Here is a 6,119-nt window from a genome sequence, read left to right on the forward strand (position 1 = left end):
TTTTTTTTTGGTTTTGTGTTTTTCTGAGACTGGGTTTCTCTGTGTAGCCTTGACTGTCCTGGAACTCACTCTGTAAACCAGGCTGGCCTCAGAACCACCACATCCCAGCTGTTTGTTTGTTCGTTTGTTTTTGACAAGGTTTTGTGTAACTTATGGCCTTAAGCACCCTATGTATCTAAGAATGACCTAAACCTGTGATCCTTCTGCCTCCAACTCTAGAATGCATGTGCCACCATACATAATATATGTAATTCTTTGGATCAACTTCAGTGTTTTGTGTATACTGAGAAAAATATTACACTATACCCCCACCCATACCCTAACAGGACGTAGTCTAGACTGGCACTGAACTTCCAATCTTCCTGCCTCCAACTTCCTGCCTCCAACTTCAAGGCACCATGCATAGAGGTATGTCCTAGTACCACACCTAGTACACTCAAGCTCACTCAATCTGTTTGTTACAGGATCTTGCTATGTAGCCTAGGCTTGCCTGGAACCGGCCAGTCTTAGCCTGCCTACACCTGAACTCACATCACTTAGGCTGACATTACTATACCCAGCCAGTTTCTAATCAGTCAAACGGGCTGCAGAGACGGCTTAGCAAGCCTGCCAACCTAAGTACAATCCGTGGGTGGGTGTGTGTGTGTGTGTGTGTGTGTGTGTGTGTGTGTGGAACCTAGCCGGGCGTGGTGGCGCACAACTTTAATCCCAGAACTTGGGAGGCAGAGGCAGGCAGATTTCTGAGTTCGAGGCCAGCCTGGTCTACAAAGTGAGTTCCAGAACAACCAGGGCTATACAGAGAAACCCTGTCTCGAAAAAACAAAACAAACAAACAAAAACCCCACAAAGTTGTCCTCTGACCTCTACATACTCACACATAAACACAATAATTTAAAAAAACTTTTAAAAATAAGCAATATAGTCCATGGGAATTAAGGTAGACTGTCATGCCAAATTTAGAATGAACAGAGAGTCAAAAGTACTTTATTTGACTTGCTTTTTCTACTTTTTATCTTTGACAAAGATTACCCAGGATATGTGAGGCCCGGGGTTCTAATCCTCTAGCACCAGGAAAACAAAACAAAAATTAAAAGATAGCAGAAGAAAAAAATTCTGTATGATTATAATTTCCATCTCAACTGACAACATGTAACTGAGGAGGAAAGATCATCTTGGTTTTCTAAGAGTATGTGTGTGTATTTGAGTGTGTGTGTGTGNGGGGGGGGTGTATGTATGTCGGCATGTATGTACATCTAAAGGGTCAGCTTTCTCTTCCTACTCCCTGGTATCTCTAGGAGGGTCAGCCTCAAATTGTCACCTCAACCTGCCGAGCCCTCTTATACTGTTTTTATACTGTTGGCTCTAGTAATTTTTAAAAATATGATTATTTTATGTGTATGGGTGTTTTCCCTGCATATGTGTCTGCACTAGATGTATGTTTATTGTGAGCTGCCATGTGGGTGCTGGGAATCAAATCCAGGTCCCTTGCAAGAGCTGCCTGTGTTCTTAAGCACCTGAACCATCTCTCTAGCCCCTGTCTAATGATTTAAGAGAAAGGTTAGGCTACTCTTTTCTTTTCTTTTTTTTTTTTTTGGGTTTTTCGAGACAGGGTTTTTCTGTATAGCCCTGGCTGTCCTGGAACTCACTTTGTAGACCAGGCTGGCCTCGAACTCAGAAATCCGCCTGCCTCTGCCTCCCGAGTGCTGGGATTAAAGGCGTGCGCCACCACGCCCGGCTCAGGCTACTCTTTTCTTGAGTCTCATATCCAGCCTGAGTTCCAGGACAACCAGCATTATATAGTGATAGATACCTTGTTCCAAAAAAACCAAATCAAACAAAAAACAAAACAAAACAAAACAACAACAACAACAAAATCACAAGCTGACCAGTGGCTACTTACAGACACAAACATTAAATAAAGCCTAGAATTCAGAACTTTCTATTTTAGAGCCTAACCTCTCTTCCCTGACTTATTTTTATCTCTTTCCCCAGATATATCCTGTTTCTATAAAATGTTTTNTGTTTNTTTTTCGACAGGATCTCACTATGGCTGGCTTGGAACTATGTAAACCAGGCTGGTCTAGAACTTCCAGAGATTGCCTGCCTCTGGCTCCTGAGCACTGGGATTAGAAGCTTATACACCACGCCAGAGGCACATATGTTCTTGGTTCTATGCCTTTGCTCATGAGCTTCCTGGCAGTTTAATTATAACTCCTCCCACAACTCTAGTAAATTCACTTAATCAAGTGTATCCTGCATGTAAAATTCATCTTGAATACTATTTCCATCATCTCTTTCTTGAGTTTTTCCACTTAAGACGATCTAGAAAGCCAATTGTAGTGGCTTCTGTCATTAAAAGCTAGCACTGGGAAGATCACCCAACATTGAGGGCAGCCTACGGTACAGAGTTGAGTTCCAGGCAAGCCCGGAACAGAGCAAAGTCTTGTCTCAAATAAACAACAGAAAAACCATAAAAATGATTGTGTACTTGTATTCCCAGCACTCAGAAGACAGAGACAAGAGTATACTGCCAAGAGTTTGAGACTGGTCTGGTACATATAGTGAACTGCAAGCCCACGTGGGCTGCAGAGTAAGATTCCCGAATCAAAAAGCAAAAACGAATAATTTAAAAAATTTTTAAAGTTTTTTTTTCCCCCTTCACTGATAAGTGCCTGTATTTGCAGTTTTACTATAACCTATCTTCCAGGCAGACAGAAGCCATCTTAATCCTACCTTCCAAGGCAGGAATGCCTCTGTTTATATAAAAGGTAATGGGTTTCTGTTTTGTAGGTATAAGAGATCGAATTGAGGGCACAGGCATGCTAAGCAAACACTCTACTATTGGCCACAACTCCGTCCCTAAAAAGTCGTATTTACCCGCATAACCACTTTCTGAAGTATTTTTATTATCCCTTACTTTTCAAACGAGGAAATCGAAACTTCAGCAAGTGGGAGGAAGACGGAGACGGAACTCCGTCCATCTCAGGACNTCTGGATCCTGTTCTTTGGCAAGTTCATACAGTTCTTAACCAGATCTTTGCTCAGTCATTCTTACAGCTCTCCGCGTCCCGGAAACTTCTCTTTTTACAGACAATCTTTCCTTGACTGGCCCTAGGTTTAGTCTCCTGTAGCTCCCTTCCGTACTGATTACTAAGGCTTTTATCCCACCATATTTACTCCCCAAAAAACTTTCACCCTTTCCCTGAAATCCACACTCACCAAGTGCTAACCCCTGGTGTCCAACAACGCAACCGAAAAACAACTCAAATCAACGAGCGTCTACAAAATCCTACCAATCGCTCACGAGCTCAGGCGGCCTTTTAGGTTGCACACCAATAGGACGGTTGTTCACCCAGCAGTATTTCCCATCTTGCCTTGCGCCTCACCGGCAGAGGTTCCTGGGAAGTGTAGTTTCTCTTTTGCACAGAGCATTGCGCAAAGACAGAATGAGTGTGGAGGGGGGAGGTAGGTATCCCTTGGCTGTTAGAACTCATACGTTTTGACAACTCAGTCTAAACTCACTTAACTATTTTCCTTTAATGAAACCTGTTGCATAAATGACAAACATAATCACGAGCAGATAACAAGAACTCCTCCGAGAGTTTAGTACACATTATCATTTGTTTCGAGTGAGCCTTTAGTTTGTTTCAAGTGAACCTAAGAAAAGTTCTACAAATCCTACGGAGTTGTAAAAGCCTGTAATCCCAATACCCGAGAAGGGACGTAAAAAGGATCGGGAGTTTAAGGTCATCCTCGGCCAAATAGCAATTTAGAAGCCTGCGTTACCTAAGGCCCTGACTCAAAAAGACAAAACAGGAAGGCAGAAAGGGGGGGGGGGGGGGGGGGGGGGGGGGGGGGGGGGGGGGGGGGGGGGGGGGGGGGGGGGGGGGGGGGGGGGGGCGGAAGGGAAGGGGGGGGGGGAGGGGGGGGGGGGGAGGGGAGGGGAGGGGGAGAGGAGAGACAGAGTTTTCTTTTTTTTTTTTTAAACAATTTTAGATTTATTTATTATATGTAAGTACACTGTAGCTGTCTTCAGACACTCCAGAAGAGGGAGTCAGATCTCGTTACGGATGGTTGTGAGCCACCATATGGGTGTGAGGAACCAAATCAGGACTCACTATGTATCCAGTTTAGCTTGGATCTTGCTGTGTAGAANGCTCAGAGATCTTCCTGCATCTACCCTCAAATTCTGGGACTCAGGCATAAGCCCAGTGTATGGGAGGCAGGGGCAGCCAGCCTGGTCTACACAGCAAGTTCTAGGGCAGAACTACACCCTTAAACAAACACAAACAAAACAAACACAAAAACAGAGAGGTATAGCTCATCACCTCTGACTCCAAACACATTTTAATGGTTCTTTGCTTGTTGGCTCAGTCATTGGATACACCCTGGGACTGAACTCAGGCTTCAAGAATCATGGTTATGCCAGGCGTGGTGGCATATGCCTTTAATGCCAGCACTCGGGAGGCAGAGGCAGGCGGATTTCTGAGTTCGAGGCCAGCCTGGTCTACAAAGTGAGTTCCAGGATATCCAGGGCTATACAGAGAAATCCTGTCTCAAAAACAAAAACAAACAAACAAAAACCAAAAAAGGAATCATGGTTACTTAATGGTAAACAAGTATTCTACCACTGAACTATACTTCTCACCCAAGCCTGACTCCAAGAATTTCCCAGGGACTAACCAAAATAGAGTAACAAAGAAGGAAAAACTATAAACTTTCTNCTTATCCTTTCCTATGACATGAATAGGAAAACCAATGTTATTTGAAATATCATATTGAAAAATTGTGTACACTTATCAGTGAGCCACTCAAGTTGACATAGGCATAAAAGCTTCAATGTTCAAGCTTTCCAAATTTTAAAGTAATGCTACTATGCATTGCAGAATTGATCCTTTCTTGTGTAACTTCCTTTTATATATCCTCTTTTGTTGCTGAGACAGGGTTCCCCAACTAGTGTTGGGTTTAGAGGCATGAGCCACCACCCCAGCTCTTTATATATCTTCCTGATGTTTAAATGAGACTGACTAGACATAGCATTTGAATATGTAATCCCTTGACTGGAGACAAGTCCCAGTCTTTTGACCTCCTATTGTGGGTACTAGGTACATACACACCTGCAGACAAAACACTCATAAACATAAAGTAAATCTAAAATTTTAATATTATGGCATAAATTATAGCATAAATACTATTTTTAAAAGCATGATTCACTCCTTCCTATATATTTCCAATTTTTTAGAGGAATCTTATTTTTTTTATTATATATATATATGAGTACATTGTTGCTATCTTCAGACACACCAGAAGAGTGCAGAGTGCATTGGATCCCATTACAGATCCCATTACAGATGGTTGTGAGTCACCATGTGGTTGCTGGGAATTGGACCTCTGGAAGAACAGCCAGTGCTCTTAACTACTGAGCCATGTCTCCAGCCCCACATTTCCAATTTTTAAAAAGGAGGAGTGCCGCAGACCCTCTGGTGTCCCTTTGTCTGGGTGGAATGGGTCTCTAGTTGCACATGGGTAAATTGCAGGGCGGTGGTGGCGCACGCCTTTAATCCCAGCACTTGGGAGGCAGAGGCAGGCAGATTTCTGAGTTCGAGGCCAGCCTGGCCTACAGAGTAAGTTCCAGGACAGCCAGGACTACACAGAGAAATCCTGAGAAAAACAAAGGACATTCTCAATAAAAGTAAATGCTGGTATCAAGGAGAAGGGAAAAATCAGAGGTGAGCAGGGCAGGAGGCAGAGCATCCTTCGGCATGGGTTTGTGGATCTCAGTAGCAATGGACTATACATCTGAGTCACTGGGACACATGGGAAACTGGAGGAAGGTACTGTTTGGAGCCAGGGTTGGTGGCTACATCAGGTAGCAGTCCCAGGGTCTCAGGAAGCCGAGGCAGGAACTCAAGGCCAGCCGGAGCTAAACAGTGCTCTCAAGCCAGGGCAGACAAATACACTTGGAATTTTCTGCTGTTTATTTCCATTTTTCTTATCTTTTTGTGAAGTGGGAAGTTTTGAATCTTACCTCAGGCTCTGACAAGAAATTCCTCACTGTCCATGCCTAAGCCTGATAACTGGGGTAAGCCCAAAATGGGAGAAACGAACTTGAAAAAAAT

The sequence above is a fragment of the Mus caroli genome, chromosome 6, assembly GCF_900094665.2.
Source record: "Mus caroli chromosome 6, CAROLI_EIJ_v1.1, whole genome shotgun sequence".
Lineage (NCBI taxonomy): Eukaryota > Metazoa > Chordata > Mammalia > Rodentia > Muridae > Mus > Mus caroli.